Below are 19022 nucleotides of genomic sequence, written 5' to 3'. Positions count from 1 at the left end.
TCAGCTCCTGGCTATTTTAAATTTACATTTTTCCTCACACACACACACACACACAAATAATGTTTATTCATGGCAGAATACGTGCACTGAATAGAAAAATATAAGAACAAAGCAAAGACTGACTTGCCAACATTTTATAATTGCTATAATCACCTTTTTACATTTATGTAAAGCATATATTTTATGTATATGGGCATTTGCACATGTCCCTACACCATGTACATGCTCGGTGCCCTAAGGGGCCGGAAGAGGGGTGTTGGACTCCCCTGAACCTGGGGTCACATGTGTGTATGAGCTGCATGTGAGTGCTGGGGATCAAACTGATTCCTCTGGAAGAGCAACCACTGCTCTTTGTTTTTTCAAGACAGGGTTTCCCTGTGTAGCCCTGGCTGTCCTGAAACTAGCTCCCGCCTCAAACTCAAGATTAAAGACATGTAACACAAGGCCACACAGAGGAACCCTGTCTCAGAAAACAAAAAAACAAAACAAAAACAAAACAAAGAAAGGAAGAAAGAAAGAAAAAGAAAAAGACGTCTGCCACCACTGCCTGGCAACAGTCAGTGCTCTTAACTTCTGAGCCATCTCTCCAGGCTTTCTCTTGCTTCCACAAAGCCAGATCGTGTATCATTAAAAAAAAACCACCTTCCCGCGCCCCTTCATGCCCCTTCCTTCGCTTGCCCTCTCTTTCTTTTCAGGATTGTAACTCACATGCCAGGTGAGTTCTCCGACACAGACCCCCCAGCGGCACCCGGCCAGGTGGCCAGTTTTCTTGCTATAACTTGGCGCCCATAACTTTCCGAGCCATTAAGTTTTCATCTGCGTGGTGCTTTGCAAAAGCCGCACTGAGTTCCTTCTGCAGATGGCTAAGCCCGATTAATTTTTCAAATCTACAACCCCCGACTTTTAAACTACGGTTGCCAAGTCTTAGCCCGTTATAAATAATTGAGCCACACTGGCTTTTCCTTTTAAAAATCCCGAAAGCGGATCCTTCTGCGCATGCGCTCCTCTGCTAAGTGCACAGCCTCGTACTTTTCTTTCTGTCTGTTTTATGAATTAGACTCAGGGGCGTGCTCCAGTTTACTGGTGAACGTTTAGCTATTTTTTGAACTTGAGCATATACTGACAAAAGCCAAGGAGAAGGACCCCCCAAAATGAAGAGATAAGCATGCCCCCCTTTTAAGGTAGACCAGAAAGCCAGAGGCAATGGTGCGTATTTGTAATCCCAGCACCTGAGAGGCGGAGGCAGGCTTGTCTTGAGTTCAAGGACAGCCTGGGCTACATAGTGAACTCAAATCGAATATTCCCTGCAGAGAAAAGCTGTGTGCGTTAATCAATTGTCAGGAGGCAAGATTCACTTTGCTACCCGAGAGCCGCGCCCTGCTGCGAATCCAGTCACTGTCTGTGGATCTGCTTCCAGAAGGTTCCATCTTCCCCACTGCTCTGGTTGTCTGTTCATGAGTCAGTATCATACTGTCATAATTCCTTGACAAGCGGGGGCATAAATCTTGCAGACATGGGCATCTCCCTTGGGGTTGTCTGAGCTATTTTTTGGTCCTTTGCAGTTTTAGATACATTTTAGAACATCTTAGGTCCCTAGAGGCCACTGCTGTATTCTGGTTTGGATCCGCCTAAACAGACAAAGCGGGAGGAGCAAGTCCTCTGCGATTTGACCACTTACGGTCTACATACATGCTATTTCTCCTCATTTCCTTAGATCTCATTACCGTGTCATTGGCTTTCCTTGACGGAGCTTGGCTGGCTGTCCATGTCCAGTCCCTTAGTGTCCTGCCTGTCACTGGGGACAACTGACATCAAACCTTGTGCTTACAACCCACACTCATTGGGAAGGCTGCTCTCAAAAGAAACAAGCAACAAGTGCTGGTAATGACGTGGACAAGCTGAAAGCCCGCGCGGGTCCTGGGGCCTGGCGTGAGAGCACACGTCTTTGATTCCGGCACTCGGGAGGCAGAGGCAGGCAGATTTCTGTGAATCAAGGCCAGCCTGGTCTACCTAGTTCCAGGAGGACAGTCAGGGCTACACAGAGTGAAACTCTTTCTCAAAATAGATAAAATAAAATAGAACACGTTGCAGAGTGCTTGCTTTGCATGGACAGGGTCCTGGATTCAATCTGAATGATGCAAAAAGCGATAAGAATAAATAAATTAGTTAAATTAATAAGAAGTTTTTTCAGTATTTAAAAGCACTTGCCACACAAACTGGATGACTTGAGTTCAAAATCTGGGGGGGGGGGGGTTAGGGGGAACTATTTTGTGGCACGCATCTCTTACACCAGACCTTCCACTGGAGGATGGGAAGGAAGGACAGAAATATCCCCAGGTATATGTAAAGTGACAGGAACAAGAGAGACCAGACCCTGCCCTCAACAAGGTGGAAAGGAACCAACTCCCTCAGGCGTGCGCTGCTAATAACAAATAAAATTTTTGAATATTTTAAAATATAAAGAAATATAACACATGCCAGGCATGGTGAAATACTCCTTTAATCGCAGCACTTAGGAGGCAGAGCCAGGCAGATCAACGTGAGTTCGAGGCCAGCCTGGTCTACAAAGCAAGTCCAAGACAGCCAGGGCTACACAGAGAAACCCTGTCTCACAAAAGAAAGTAAGAAAAGAAAGAAAGAAAGAGAAATAAAATGCAGAGTCATGAGGCTCAAATGAAAGATTTGTGAATGTATATAGTATATATTAGATTCTCATTAAAAGTTCTTTGTCTCAGCTGGGGGGGGCGTGGCACACACCTTTCATGCCAGCGCTCAGGAGGCGGAGGCAGCTGGATCTCTGAGTTCGAGGCCAGCCTGGTCTACAGAGCTAGTTCCAGAACAGCCAAGCTACACAAAGAAATCCTGTCTCAATACCTGCCCACACCTAAAAACGCTTCTCTCTCTCTCTCTCTCTCTCTCTCTCTCTCTCTCTCTTCTCTCTCTCTCTCTCTCTCTCTCTCTCTCTGGTTTTTTGAGACAAGGTCTCTTTCTCTAGTCTTAACTGATCTGAAACTCACTATGGAAACTACACTGGCCTCGAACTCATAGAGATCTTCTTGTCACTGCCTTCTGAATCCTGGTATTAAAGGATTCACCACCACCAACCATTGATGTATGTGACTCTCAAAGAAAATTAGGGGGCCAGGAAGATCGCTCAGTGAGTCATGGGACTCACTGCCAAAGCTGATGCCCTGGGTCTGACCCCTAGGACCCACAGATTAGAAGAAAACTGAGCCTCAAAAGTTGTCCTCTGACCTCCTCATACGCAACGTGGCAAGTACATGCCACATTCACCCAAATGTGCATGTGCACACACATGCATGTGCACACATACACACACAACACTACCACCACCACTACCACACACATAAATAAATTGATAAATGTGAAAAATAAAAATAAAGAAAATCAGAGCTTCTGTATGGAATAGCATTGACTTGTGCAATAGGGAGGACAGTTTCACCTCTGCTCCCCAACCACAGGCCCTGCCATGCCTCTATCCTGGGCGTTCCTTGATGTCCGTGTCACTGAATCCCTCCTTCCATTTGGGAGAAGACTCCAAGGAGACCCCGTTCCCTCAGGACCGAGTGTCTACCAGAGGATGAACCCCCAGGGCCGGCTTCCCCATCATATGTCTGGAGAGAAGCCTCTGGGCCAGAGAGGCAGGGCAGAGGACTCTGGGGGCTTACCTGCTGCGTCACAAGCTCCTCAGGGACTCCCTCGGGCAGGCAGGACTCTGCCTTTGATGCAAATGGACCATTTGGGGCCCCTGATTGGGTCAGGACTGAGCTCCAAGATGCTTGGAACATGAGCAGGAATCCAGGGATGAGAACGCCAAGGCTTCTCTTTAAAGTTGGACACTGGGTTTTGGTGGCACAATCCTGGAATCCCAGCCCTCGGGAGGGTGGAAGACCTTATCTAAAAGAAAATTAAAAATTAAAAAAAAAACCAAAAAACAAAAAAAAAAGAAAAGAAAAGAAAACAGATTGGGCTGGCATATAACCCATTGCAAAAGCCTGTGCCTAGCCTGTATAAAGCCCAGGACTCAGCAACCAGAACCAAAAGATGAAACAAAGTGGTTCTGTGGCCTAAAGCATTAAATCTAGCCCGGGTACAGCTCAGGCTGTGGGTGGCCGGAAAGGAGATAGTCAGCATTGGCGCTGACAGGGCAAGAAGGCAAACTTATGGGGCTGAAAGACCTACATGTGTGGGGTTTTCTTATATCCATCTATCTGTCTGTCTGTCTGTCTGTCTGTCTGTCTATCTATCTATGAATCTGGAGGCTGGAGAGACAGCTCAGCAGTGGTGAGCACTTGCCGTTCTTGCAGAGGACCCGAGTTGTGTTTCAAGCATCCATGGGTACAGTTCCAGGGGATCTGATATCTTCTTCTACCCTCTACAGGCACTGGACACGCATGTAGTGCAAATATGTGCATGCAGGCAAAACACTTACACACGTACACTTGGCCTTCTGCAAGGCCAATGACGTTGCTAAGCCACCTCCAGGCCTTGACCTGTCAGGTGCTCTCTGTTGGATCACGGTCGCCTCTTGGTGGGGCCTGGCCATTTCAGTGGCCATCTCTGAAGCCCCTGAGAAGTTTGTAGTCTTGAAAGAATGAAGACCAAGGGCTTGAATTGGCAACATAATTAATATTTGGCTTGAATGAAGTGGCCAAAGTATATAACTGAGCGACTTCGGCCCTCCTTGCCTTAATTGCACGTTTTCACGATTGCCTGGGTTTTACAGAGCTTTGCAGTTCAGACAAGCTATACCAGACAGCGAGACCCCTCGTCTTCATGGGTCGTACATACAAGAACAAGGAGTGGCCCATCTTAAAGTCCCTGGGAACTCTGCCCCAGTTAACGAAGCAGCTGGCCAGCCCTGGCCGCCGAGGTCAGTCTGATGAAACACATTTCCTCATCAGCCCAGACTAAGGCAGAGGGCACTTAGCTCTCTGAAACAGCTTCCCAGTTCCTTTGTAATTGAAAGCCTCATTAAAAACACAAGCTAGAGTTCTGGTTGGATGTTTTCCCTAAGCTGTAGCTTTTATTACTGCAGCTCCCTGTTCAGAGCCATGGCTGACCAGCTGTGAGATTTCTAGCAAGTCCAGTGGTCCTCTGTGATGTGTGCACAGAACTGTCAGGGCCCGGAGACAAAGGTCCCACAGGGCAGGCAAACCACTAGGGGCACAAGGATGGAGGCCCCACAAGGCAGGGAGTCCTCTCAGTGGAGCTCTTGGTAGCATCTGACAGTTCTCTGTGCCCTCCTGTCTATCCGGAACCTAAGCCAGCATCCTGGCTCTGCCCTCAGCCCCATCTCACCTGAGGTGAAGAACCCAGTGACATTTCAGGTACAGAAGTTAGTATGGGGCGGACAGTGTGGCTCAGCACGTACCACACTAGCCCGTCAAACCGAGACCTACAAAGAAGTGGAAAGAAAACTAATTGCCTCCCCATCTTTGTCCTCTGACCCTCCAGAGGTGCACTGTGGCACACAGACCCACATGCATAGCATGTAACACACACATTAATAATAATAATAATAATAATAATAATAATAATAATAATAATAATAATAATAATGTAAAAAACACCAAAATGGCAATCATGTGGGAAATAAATATAACAAATTAGCAAAACAAGTTAGTGTAGAAAACTAGATAAAGCAGTGTACACCTGTAATCCCAGCAAATGGGAGGCTAAGACAAGAGGATTGCAAGTTTGAGGCCGGTTTGATTACCTAGTGAGATACTGTAGAAAATATCTTAATTACGGCTACAATTTGCTATGATGAAACACCATCCCCCAAAAGCCACTTGTGGAGGTGTAGTGGTTTGAATAAGAACGGCCTTCATAGCCTCAAGTAGTTGACTACTTAGCCACCAGGGAGTGGAACGGTTTTAAAGGATTAGAAGGATTGGGAGGTGTGGCCTTGTTGGAGAAGGCGTGGCTTTGTTGGAAGAAGAGTGCCACTGGGGATGGGCTTTGCAGCCATGACAGGCGCCCTCTCCCTCTCTCTGTCTGCAGATCAGGTGGTGCCTCTCAGCGGCCACTCCAGCACCATGAGTGCTGCCATGCTCCAGCCACGCCCCTCCCACAGCGGTAACGGACCAACCCTCCGAACCTGTAAAGCCAGCCCCCTAGTTAAATTCTTTATTTTATTTTATAAGTGTTGCTTTGGACATGGTGTCTCTTCACAGCAGTAGAACAGTGACTAAGACAGAAAGGAAGGGTTTATTTAACTCAGAATTCCATACAACACTTCATCATCGACAGCGGTGAGGGCAGGAACTCAAGCAGGGCAGGAACCTGGAGGCAGGAGCTGATGCAGAGGCCATGGAGGGGTGCTGCTTACTGGCCTGTTCTCATGGCTTTGCACAACCTGCTGTTGTATAGAGCCCAGGACCGTCAGCCCAAGGATAGCCCCGCCCACAATGGGTGGGGGCCCCCATCAGTCACTAGTTAAAGAAAGCGACCTACAGGAATGCCTACAACCCAGTCTTTTTTGTTGTTGTTGTTGTTTGTTTGTTTGTTTGTTTTTTGAGACAGGGTTTCTCTGTGTAGCCTTGGCTGTCCTGGACTCGCTCTGTAGACCAGGCTGGCCTCGAACTCACAGCGATCCGCCTGCCTCTGCCTCCCGAGTGCTGGGATTAAAGGCGTGTGCCACCATGCCCTGCTACAACCCAGTCTTATGGAGGCATTTTCTCAACTGCGGTTCCTTCTTCCAAAATGATTCTAGCTTGTTGTCAAGTTGACATTAAAGTAGCTAGTACAGGAAGGAAGGAAGGGAGGGAGGGAGGGAAGAGGAGGAGACGGGTGAGGGAAAAGGAAAGAAGGGGAGGAGTTAACATGCAAAATGGCAGGAACTGTGTGATCACGCCTCAGCACAACTGCCCACGCATCCATCCACCATGCAACAAAGCGCCTACTATGTGCTCCTGGCAAACAGCAGACCAGGCTCGTGCTCTCGTGGGATTTAGGACTGCAGCAGGAAGAAGCTTGCAGTAAACAAGTCTGCATGGTCGCGGTCGCGATGAGCGGGGCTGGTGGGAAGAGCTGAAGGCTGAGTGTGAGACCGCCCAGCCCCGGAAGTGGGGAAAGAGTCCTTCTCTTCCCTGCGCTTTTGCGTTTTCCCAGTTTGCTACAGTGAGATTGTATTCACGATGTGAGAAAAATGAACCAGCCCTCCCTAGAAGAACTGGGCCTAAGAGAGGGACGTCATGGAGGCTGTGGGTAAAGAGAGAGTCGCCCCCACCACCACCACCATGTATCCCCCAATCTGTCCTGCTGCCATTCTGTTGGGTTTACGATTAAACCATCAGCATAGGGGCCTGATTCTGTCACCCTGGCGTGTGTTTACCTCCTGCCTGTTTAACCATCCCAAGAGCATCTCCCGAGGGCCACCATCAAAACATGACTTCATCCAGCGTGGCTCCCCCAGGACAGCCTGGCCTGCCTGGAACTGCGTTTACCTCTCTAGGGAAAAGCCTCCACCTCCCAGCTATGACTACCCAGCCCTCAACAGATGGGTGGGCGCATGACTTCCTTTGCTCTTTGCTGTACCGAATAACTGATAAAAAGCAACGCCAGGAAGGAAGGGTTTGTTTTAGCTCACAGTTGACTTGTACTGTTGATCTTGATAGAGAGGGACCGCGTGTCGGCAGGAGCCTGAGCCCCCCGCCCCCCTCCCCCCCCCCCCCCCCCGAGTTAGGAAGCAAAAGCGAGAAGGCTGCTGATGCCCTGGCTTGCTTTTTCCCCTTTATTCGGTCAGGGACCCCAGGCCATGGGATGGCGCTGCCCACATTCAGATTGGGTCTTGCCTCCTCAGTTAACCCTCTCTGGAAACATAGGCACAGACGAGGGCGCAGAGGTGAGTTTCCATGGTGAATTTGAATCCATCCAAGCTGGGAAGGAGGATGAGCATGTGTGTGGACTCTGACTGAGGGGGAGAGGCTCACGGCCCCAACCCTGTTACAGACTGCGACTGCGCTTCTCAGCAAGTGGGAGGGACTTAGACTTGGGACTCTGCATCTAGGGGTGCAGGAGGGTAATTTTAAGGCTTAATTGTACTACTACTACTAATAAATATTAATGTTATTTATTAGTTTACTAATACTAGTACTGGTAATAATAATAATAAAGGGAATTGGAGACAGGAGCCTAATAGAAGTGCCCAGGTCTTGGGGTGCTAGTCCCAGAATCATGACATCCAAAGCGCAGGACAGATGGATGGACTCCTGTGGTGCCTCCCCACCCCGCTCCCCACCGGCAGTGGTGAGGTGGGCAGGCTTTTCCCGCAGTTTCTGCCAAGTGCGTAAAGCAGGTTCCAGGGCACTCTGTCCTTCTGACCTCTCCCAGGCTGTTTTGTTTCCCAGGACTCCTCCCGCACCCCAGTCTGTGAGACTAACTTCTGAAGGACACCAGCTACAGGGACAGAAGAGGACTGAAGTTTAAAAGCTCCCGTGGAGTGGAGTCCAGCGGCCAGAGAGCACTTAGCCAAGTCCTGTTGCAAAGCGTCTCTCACTACATATTCAAAACAAATCCCCTTTTAAAAGCCTGGAGCCCGAATGCTCAGATAGTCACATTGATTGCCTCAGCTAATGGATCACGGGGAATCATTCTCCCTCCCTCGTATATTCTTATTTCTTAAATTAAATTATGAATTATAAAAGTAATGCAGGAATAAAAGCTTGCTGTAAGTTTCTGATGATAGGATGTATTTGGAACAAAAACCCAAAGGCTTCAAAAAATAAGTAAATAAAAAAGCTGGGCATGGTAGTATACACCTTTAATCTCAGCACTTGGGAGGCAGAGGCAGGTGGAGCTCTGAGTTCCAGGCCAGCCTGGTCTACAGAGTGAGTCCCAGGACAGTCAGGGCTACACAGAGAAAGCCTGTCTTGAAAAACAAAAAACCCCAAAGGCCGACTTCACCATGTCTCCGGTGCCAAGCCCACGCCACGTGACCACAGGCAGCAGCTCGGTGTCTAAGCCTTGAATTAGTTTTGTGTGGTTTGGTTTTTGCTTTCATTGTGGGGTTGCTAGGATGGAACCCTGAAACTCATACACGACAGGCAAGCCTCTGAGCTGTGACCCCATCTTTGCACAGAATTGGACAGCTGTCTGAGAGTCAGGGTGAGGATTGCACCATCAGACACGGGCCTCTGGGACACTGGTCCCTGCTGGCCACACTCCCAGAAGTGTCCCAAGAACATAAAGGTCTCCTCTTACCCAGAAACTTCTGACAGTCAACTGTGCAAAGGGGGATCCCTGGTTACAAAACCTTGGAGAAATCTAGAATTTAAACCAGATAGAACAATTTCTAAAAGAAAATCTCCATGCAGTAAAAAATGCAAGGGCACCATCAGGGACCCCCGGTACTTATATCCTGAGTGGGAATGAAAGCTACTCAACCCTACAACCTCCCAGCCTGACCTTTGCCCCAGCAGGCATACCCAGGGAATAAGAAGGCCTCTACCAGAGACTCTGGTCACCTGACACTCTCCAGAGTCATGAGCAGAGGACCCCCGACAGTCTGGCCTAGACAGCCTCAGCTCCAGGCTCCCGGCTTCCAGCCTCATTCAAGAGCATCTTCCCTCTTCCTGACTCCTAGATTGCCATGGTGACCAGATCAGCTGCCCCTGTGGGAAGCTGGCCTCTGGGTATCATCACCGGCCCAGAAGGGCATGGAACTCAGGTGTGAGCAGCGGGAGTTGCCCCGAAGCTCCTTCCCGGTTCCCTCCCTATAGGCAGAAAAACAAGTGTAGAGAGTAAAGCTAGATATGATGGTGTTTAGCGGCATGCGGAAAGGCGGGTCAGTACGCAGGTCAGTTCATACTGTATATTTGGCCATTTAAAAAAAGGCTGTGAGCCGGGCGTGGTGGCGCACGCCTTTAATCCCAGCAATCGGGAGGCAGAGGCAGGCGGATCCCTGTGAGTTCGAGGCCAGCCTGGTCTACAAAGTGAGTCCAGGACAGCCAAGGCTACACAGAGAAACCCTGTCTCAAAAAACCAAAAAAAAAAAAAAAAAAGGCTGTGATCCCAGCACTCAGCTGAAGCAGGAAGATGTAAGTTCAAAGCCAACCTGACCTATGTAAAAGACGCTCAAATATATAAATAAAGGATGTTTACAAATAGTTTTAAAATAGCTTAGAGAAATACTTGGGACCGCAAATCTAAAATAGGTTTTAGGGGAAAATAAAAACCATTCTCTCGAAGATAGAGCTCACGAATGTGAGGAAAATACTGGATGTTCTGTCTTGGACGGTCTTCAGGCCCATCAGCTCGGTAAAGGCTCAGAGAAGTCGTCCATTTTGGGCCACTTACTCAACTTGATTTAATCCAGAGTGTTCTAGTGGGTGACAAAGCCCCTTTCTACAGGACAGGGACCTCATGGGCCATTCTTCTTCTGGTGTCCACAGTAGCTCACCCCCACCCCTGAGCCGTCAATCCAGCCACACTAAGGGTTGCATCACTGAACGGGCATGAGCCAGTGCCCTGCCTGGCTGCAGGAGGACCCCCACACTGGTCCACCTGGACTCTGATCGAGTCTGGCTCAAACTAGACCCTGTACCTTCCGCCCAACATGGTGTAAGCATCCCCCTCAGGTTGTTGGTCAGCAAGTGGTTCCCAGTACACATGCTCAGAGATGCCTGTTAACAACCCCCACCATGAGTGTGTGTCCCTCTGTCTGTCCCTCCAAAGACTGGAATGTAAGTTTGGAAGCTCAACCAGGAGACAGTCAGCAACTCTCCCATCAGTGACTGACACACATCTTGGAATGGTTCCAAGGAAGTGAAGCAAGAGTCATTAGTCGGGCCGGGCGTGGTGGCGCACGCCTTTAATCCCAGCACTTGGGAGGCAGAGGCAGGCGGATCGCTGTGAGTTTGAAGCCAGCCTGGTCTACCAAGCAAGTCCAGGACAGCCAGGGCTATTACACAGAGAAACCCTGTCTCGAAAAACAAAACAAAAACAAAAACAAAACAATAAAACAAAAAACAAAAAAAAAAGAAAGAAAGAAAATAAAATAATAATAATATAAAAAAGTCATTAGTCGGAAACTCCAGGGAAGCTCTTCCAAGGACACCTACACAGCTACCACACCTCCTTATGCCTTCCCCCTTTTCTTTCTTCGTGATGCTTGGAACCATAGCAGCCATCCTGTGGTCATGAGGTCAATAGACAAATGCCATGAAGGTACCTGGGACACGAATGATGACATTCTGGAGGCTTTGAACCTGCCGGAACTGCCCATGTCTGAACTTTTTTCTTTCCCTGTACAGCACCAGAGATCAAACCTGAGGCTCAGTTTGGCTTGAGAGTCAGGCCTTCTGTTGTCTTTAGTAACTACAGGTTCACTACCACTGAGCCATACACCTGGCCATGGGTGAGTACAAACCAATCCTGTCCTGTCTGCGCCAGTGTTTGGAGGGCCTGTGTTGTGCTCAGTCAAACACGTCTCCTAACACATCCGACTGAATTGTCCCAGAGCAAGAAAGGGCATAACAGCAACTCGGGGACTGAAGATTGACTCAGCCCCATCCACAGGGATTAAGGACAATGACATAGGGGCTGGAGAGATGGCTCAGAGGTTAAGAGCACTGACTGCTCTTCCAGAGGTCCTGAGTTCAATTCCCAGCAACCACATGGTGGCTTACAACCATCTGTAATGAGATCTGGTGCCCTCTTCTGCAGATAAAGCACTCATATACAATAAATACAATAAATAAATCTTTTTTAAAAAAAGGGACAATGACATAGAGACATCTTGGTGACAACAGTAAGAGTCAAATCATTGCCACCTTAGCTTACTATGACCCTGCTATGACCCTCAAGGGTAGGGGACAGAGATCTGAGTCAGCATCCTGCTGACAAGGCATCTATCTACCTGGCAGAATGGGGCCAAGGGAGAAATTAAGTTGGTCTAAAGGAAAAGCCACCATTTCCTGCACAGGTACTTTAACTTGACAGGCGGGCCCTCTATTGTCATCAGTAACTACAGGTTCAGCTGACCAGAACTGAGCTCCGGCCTTGAATGTATGGGCACTGAGCTGGCCAGCTCCACTGCTTATCCTCCTGTGGCAGCACCTCGCCCTACAGTCCTTCCCGCCTGTGTGGACACCCCTGAGACTGGACTTTAGAAACTCTGATCAGGCAAGAGAAATCACTGCAGGATTCTGGATGGCTCTAGATGTCTTTCCAATCTCAGCCCTTTGATTCTTCCTGCCCACTCTACCCAAAGACCCCTGGCTAGGGCTCCCTACTCTCCTAACACTCTGAGCCATCTAGCCGTGTTCCCCTTGGTGACACTGACAGGAGCCAACATTAATCATAAGCAACACGGGCAGCGCATTTCACAACCGTGGGCCGCAAGGCAGGGGATGCCCCACTCATCCACAGGATAGCATAGTCCCCAATATGCCCCTGAGTCCCGGAGGCTCAGAGACGTGAAGCTCCCTGCCCCGGGTTGCGGGCGGCTCAACCCTGGTCGTCCCCATGCCTCCCCCATAGTTGGAAGGAGAAGTCTGAGGCTCGGATAGATAGACCCATTAAGACAAGAAACGTAAACACGCGGCCAGGGGAGGGTGGGGAGGAGCCGGAACGCCTCCAGTTGGTGAGCCTCCTACTTCCTTGTATTCGTGAATTATTCATCCGGGTGGCCAGGCAGCACGTCAATAATGCAGGAGACAGGCAGGGCCCCGGATTCCAGTTGACCCACTCAACTCAGCTGAGGACTCTGAGGGAAGAGCTGTGCTCTGCCCCGGGTGTGGGATGTTACTTGAGGCCTCTGAAACCCAGCTGCCCTCAGTGGGCTTGGGTCAGTGTCGGTCAGGGGCTGTAGAGAAAAGAACTGAACAGGGTGTTAGTCATTTGAGAAGAGGTCTGAGGGCTGTCTCCACGGCCTGCACATCGGAGAGTACAACCAGACTGAGAGATGGAGACATGTGGTCCAGGCATGGTGGCCACTGCTCCTATAATAAAGCATGTGAACTTTTCCCCCATGTGTAAAGTGAGAGTATAGGGTGTGGTCTTGGCTTCCACTGACAGCTCTGGTAATGCACCGAGCTAATGGTCCTGGGTCCACACTTTTTTTTTTTAACTTTTTAAATTTATTTATTTTATGTACGTGAGTGGTATGTTTGCATGTACACCTTCAGGCCAGAAGAGGGCATTAGATCACATTACTGATGGTTGTGAGCCACCATGTGGTTGCCGGGAATTGAACTCAAGACCTCTGGAAGAGCAGTCAGTGCTCTTAACCTCTGAGCCATCTCTCCAGCCCAAGGGTCCACACTTTGAAAAGTAAGACTCTATCCAGAGTTCAGACCTGTCTCAGCCTCAAAGGACCATCAGGAGTGGCACCCAGGTATCAGGGCCTTGTAACACAGGGATGGTCAACTCTTGACTCTGTGACATGACGTCATTTACAAAGGGGCTTAGCTTCATTCATAGCTATCAGGGCACACGTATATCCCACAGACCATACGCTGGGTATTTCTGTTAATGCCACCAGGAGATTCTCGTGTCTGGCCAGGATGAGAGCAGCCTGTTCTAGACAGGCTCATACCTTTACATGAGGAGATTGGGGCCCATGGATGAGCGGTAGCCCTGGACAATGGAGCCAGTATATGGAAGACACAGCACAAGGTTCATGTGCTTGGCTCCTGAGCACATAGGGCGGTGGGTCAGGGGAGGAGAAAGGGATGTAGGCTCTGTTTTTTAACAATTAAACTTTATTATACAACCCAACTAGCTTACACAAGAGGGTAAAAAGGTTAAAGGTATCCATTCCACGGGACTGGTCCCTAGGTGTCTCTGGCCTGCGTGCTGGTCCAGCCTGTTCGCTGATCCACGTCTGAACCTGCTGCTGCTGCTCTCCTCTCCGCCTGCCTGTGTCACGTGGGAAGGGCCGTCTCCTGCTCCCATTGAGGGTCCATTAGAAAAACAATAGTCCAGGTGGAGTCCCCAGGTCCGCTTCCTGAATTTCAGGCCCAGGATGGCTCCACCCAGTCTATCTCAGGGTACCCATGGGGTGTCCAAGGGTAAAGCCCGCCAAGACTGCTTTCGCCTGTGACAAAGCTTACAGCCCTTCCCACAAAGGGTAACAGGTGTCTGGGACTTGGGGGCAGGCAGCGGGGACTAGAAACTCCCAGCTCTGGGATGAGCAAGCTTTCGGGCTGTATCTCGGACACTGCTGTCCATGACTCCCACATGTACACAGCTCCCACCCCCCTCCTCGCTTCCCTTAAGGGTGGCGGGGAACCCTCACTTCACCATGTGCACAGGGGGTGCCTTAGTAACTTTTCTAATACTGTGATAAAAAAAAAATCCATGACCGAGGCAACTTACAGAAGGAAGGGTGTTAGTTAGTTCAGGAGCAGATCTACTACCCTGCCTTTGGGTTGCTTAGCAACCTCTGACATCATCACACTTCAGCTGCGCATCAGATATAAAGGACTGGCCCATCACAGTTCCCCCCCTCCCCCCCCCATCTCCCTCCCTCCCTCTCCTCCCCTCTCTGCCTAGGTTTCTCTCTACCTCCCTTCCCCCATCTCTCTCTCTGACTGTCTGTCTCTGTCTCTCTTTCTCTCTGCCTCTCTCTCTATAATAAATGTCTTTCTACCAGATCTGTTGTGTCTCTCTATATTCTTTTTTTTGGGGGGGGGGATTGATTTTTTGAGACAAGGTTTCTCTGTGTAGCCCTGGCTATCCTGGACTCACTTTGTAGACCAGGCTGGTCTCAAACTCACAGAGATCCACCTGCCTCTGCCTCCCGAGTGCTGGGATTAAAGGTGTGTGCCACCACGCCCAGCTCTCTCTCTATTCTTAATGATAACAAGGGTGTATTTGGGCTTATAGTTCTGAAGAGATAAGAGTCCATCATGGAGGGGATCATGACAGCAGGGGGCAGGTATGGTGACAGGAAGCTGGGGGCTTACATTTTGAACGGCAGCAAGAAACACATGGAGAAAACTAGCCGTGGAGAGAGTTTTTATACCCTTAAAGCCCACCTCCAGTGACGCACTTCCTCATCAAGGCCACACCTCCTAAGCCTCCCCAGACACCACCACCAGCAACTGGAGACCAAGTATTGGAATGCCAGAGCCCACGAGACACAAAGGAGGCCGTTGGTCCTCAGCTCACCTCTGCCACTTGAAGCTTCCTGCCTTACGAGACTTCCAAATTCCTTTCCTGTCTACTCTTGTGTTTCTGAAATTTGATTTTATCAGGCAAATGGTATCAGAGAGACTCTCAGGCCATCAGGCTGGGCTGAAAGGTAATGTGGCCACTGATATATGAAACAGCTTAGAAAAGACTGGTAACTTAGGCAGTAAAAGACTTTCCTAAGACACAAATAGACCAGAGAGTTTCCTGACATACACTGTAGGAAGGCCATGGGTCAGTCCCAAGAAGGGATCGCCTCACTGTCAGGGGACAGTGCCACTGAGAAGGGGTACACCTACTTCCACAGCAGTTGAAGGGTGACTCCCCCATTCCCATTATCCAAGGATTATTGTGCACCCTGGTATCTAGGGGACAAGCAGTCCTCTCGCTGTCATTGTTGAGTGATAATTTTCACAGTGGGAGTCGTTCTTCCTGAGACTGGCTGTTTGTGTAAGATGCCGTGGGTCCCTGGGGGTTCAAGCTGTAGATGTCTTTGTAAGACATCACGGCTCAGGTTCCAGATGGCCGCAGCCTGATTGTCCCTGTATGGGTCCTTGCTTTTATCTTTGACGTTTGTCTCTGTAGCTCTTACTGATAGTGCCTATGTAAGCGCCTGTTCACCCTAGTGTTGCTGGTGACAGCATTCTGGTGGCATTTCTTCTTACTGTGGACCCTCAGGGATTAAAGGCATGCACCACCACTGCCCAGCTTTTATGGAGGCCTTTCAAAGCATAGAGAGGCTCTCTCTTACCCACACTATTTTTATTTCTTTAAAAAAAAAAAAGTTAGCCTACCTTTAATCCCAGCACTCTGGAAGCAGAGTCAGGTGAATCTCTGTGAGTTGGAGGCCAGCCTGGTCTACAAAGCAAGTCCAGGGCAGCAGAGCTACATAGTAAGACTACATAGTTAAAAAAGAAAAGAAGAGAAAAGAAAGAAAGAAAAAAAGAAAAGAAAAGAACAAAGTTTAAAAAGTGCTTTTATGAGCTGGGTGTGGTGGCTCATGCCTTTAATCCCAGCACTCAGGGAGGCAGAGGCAGGTGAATTGCTATGAGTTCAAGGCCAGCCTGGACTACAAAGTGAGTCCAGGACAGTCAAGGCTACACAGAGAGACCCTGTCTCAAAAAACCAAAAAAAAAAAAGTGCTTTTATGTGTATGAGTGTTTTTCATACATGTATATACGGAAGACACAGAAGTCAGAAGAGAGTGTTGGATCCCTTGGAACTGAAGTTATAGCTGGTTGTGCGCTGTTGCCATGGGTACTAGGAATCAAACCCTGGTCCTTTGGAAGAGCAGCCAGTGCTCTTAAGTTTGGCTCCTTCTCTCCAGTTCCCACACTACTTTTCCAAGGACTGTCCTGCTTCTCCACTGTTCCCCCTGTCCAACGTTGTCCTCTCTGGGTCCTGTTTCATCTCAGGAAGATGGACACACCCTCTCAGGGGTGTTAGGCACATTAAGATGAGGCTGATGCCCAGGACATAGACAGTGTTAGCCTCACCACCACTTAACTACAAGTCCACAGCAAGAAGAGATGCCATCAGGGTGACGTCACCAGTAATACTAGGGTGAAGGGGCACTTACATAGGCCTGATCATTAGGGCTACGGAGACCAACGGCAAACACAGGATCAAGGCCCCATACTGTAACAATCGCACTGCAGCAGTCTGGGACCTGAGCCGTGATGTCTTACACAGACATCTAGAGCCTGACCCCCAGGGACCCACGGCATCTTACACAGATGGCCGGTCTCAAGAAGAAAGACTCCCACTGTGAAATTCACTATTCAACAAGACAGTGAGAGGGCTGCCTGTCCCCCACACACCAGGAGAAGCTCCTGATGGGCCCACTCTCCTGATGGGCCCACTCTCCTGATGGCTTCCCCTGATCTCCTGCGACACCTATGCTGTCACCTATGCAAGCAGCTTCCCAGCCCCATAACAAACCCACACCTTCCTACCTAGAGGATGGATAAAGGTCACAGGATCAGGAAGAGTCTGTGTGTCTCCAGGGATGGGAGAGAAGGAGGTGTCCCTCAAGGAAACCACCCATGCCCTCCCCTTCCAGGCAGACCCTAGGACCTGCTCTGAGACACCCCCCCACACACATGTCCTCTAGAGTATGTGCTGTGTGTCTTCCTCTTCCAGGGCCTGACTTGACCCATCCATGTCTGTTATACAGGCAGGTGCTTGTTACTTGGGTAGGAACTGAACATGGGATCAGATGGAAGAACAGCTAATTGCTAAGTCATGTGCAACTCCCCCTCCCGTCTGCCTCACAGGAGGCAGGGTGTGTGTGTGTGTAGGGGTGTGTGTGTGTGTGTGTAGGTTTGTGTGTAGGTGTGTGTGGGGTGTGTGGGAGGGGTGTGTGTGTGTATGTGGATGTGGGGGGTATGAGGGTGTTGGAGTGTGTGTGTGTAGGTGGGTATGTGGGTGTGTGGGTAGGTGGGTAGGTGTGTGGGGTGTGTGGGTGGGTGTGGGTGGGGTGTGTGGGGTGTGTGTGTGAGAGAGAGAGAGTGTGGGTGTAGGGTGTGTGTGTATGTATGTGGATGTGTGTCTATGTGGGTCAGTGTGTGGGGTGTGTGTTTGTGTGTGTGTATGTAAGAGAGAAACAGAGAGAGAGAGAGAGAGAGAGAGAGAGAGAGAGAGAGAGAGAGAAAGAGGAGAGACACAGAGAGACAGAGACAAACTGAGGATTGAACCCAAGGTATCACATGTGTTAGGCAAATGCCTTAACGCCCAACTGTATCCTCAATCTTAACTTTTAATTTTTGAGATGAGATCTCACTAAATTCCCTAGGGCAATGGCCTTGAACTCACTCAACAATCAAGGCTGGTCTTGAACTTTCAATCCTCCTGTCTCAGCTTCCCAAGCAGCTGGAATCACAGGTCTGTGCTACCAGACCTACCGTACGTAGGGACGTCATTTGTCAATGCCTCCACACGTGTGAATAGAGAAGGAAAGATGGGCATTTTTTTTCCTCCAGCAGGAGGGAGCAGGGCCTCCGAGTGCAGGTGTGGTGGGCTCGCCTCCTAAGGCAGTGGAGGAACGCTGGACTAAGCGTCGGCCTCACGGGCCCTGTCCCAAGTTCACTGCAGCTTCAGCTGTTGGGCCACGAGCAGATCTGAGCTGTTTGTGAAGGTATTGTGTTCATCTTGACTTGAGTTATTTCCTTGAAATAACTCTAGATTGGGTAAGGTCAGAGAGCTTAGGAATTCTCCCCCACCCCCATCCCTGGGGCAGGGGTGGGGGTGGGGGCTCAGCCAGTAAGTAGCCAGCTGAGATTTGAACCCAGCACCATGACCTGAGTCGCTTTGTTCTGCTGCCTCTTGAGTTCTGGAACCCTCCCTCCCTCCCTCTTCCCCTCCCCCCCCCTTTTTCTGTGCTGACATCACTTCCTTCTGTGACCACTGGCTGTCTAGCCTGGTGACTCTGCTCCCCTACAACCCCACCTCAGGAAGGCAGCCCCTGCTTGCGGCTCACAGCAGCTAGAAGGCGGCTCCCACCTCCCTCAAGCCACCCACGGCTGCCTTCCTTCTGGGCCAGCAGAGTGTGTGACAAGCAAGACACAGAGGATGGAGTTGTGTCAGCAAAATGTATTTAGTCTCTTCCGTGTGTCGAGTATGGTGCAACTTTAGATAAGACCCAGAACCCTTCTGTGCCTCAGTTTACCAACGTGTGTGCAGGGATAGTGACACTAGCTACCCCCACAGGGCTGCCATGTGGATTTGCCTGGAACAAGACCTGGTTTCCTTCTGGTTGTTTTTTTGTTTTTGGTTTTTTTCTCTTTAACTCAAGATCTTGGTCCATGCTCAGGAAAGACAGAAGGGTCTTGGGAGACAGCTCAGTTGGTAAAGCGCTTGCC

General features: G+C 49.6%; 1 long non-coding RNA gene across 2 annotated transcripts; it reads left to right on the top strand.

Annotated features, from left to right (window-relative positions):
- The first annotated feature begins 7155 nt into the window (after nt 1-7155).
- LOC311578352 lies at nt 7156-8619 on the top strand. 2 transcript variants are annotated; one of them, XR_014772855.1, is made up of 3 exons: nt 7156-7233; nt 7781-7870; nt 8376-8619. It is a non-coding gene; the product is annotated as an uncharacterized lncRNA (long non-coding RNA). The 2 variants fall into 2 exon arrangements; XR_014772856.1 differs by having other exon boundaries at nt 8359-8619.
- Nucleotides 8620-19022: the final 10403 nt, after the last annotated feature.

This window comes from Acomys minous (assembly GCF_964271855.1).
Source record: "Acomys minous genome assembly, chromosome: 12".
NCBI lineage: Eukaryota > Metazoa > Chordata > Mammalia > Rodentia > Muridae > Acomys > Acomys minous.
The sequence above is the reverse complement of the archived record's forward strand: the minus strand, read 5'-3'. Positions and strand labels throughout refer to the sequence as shown.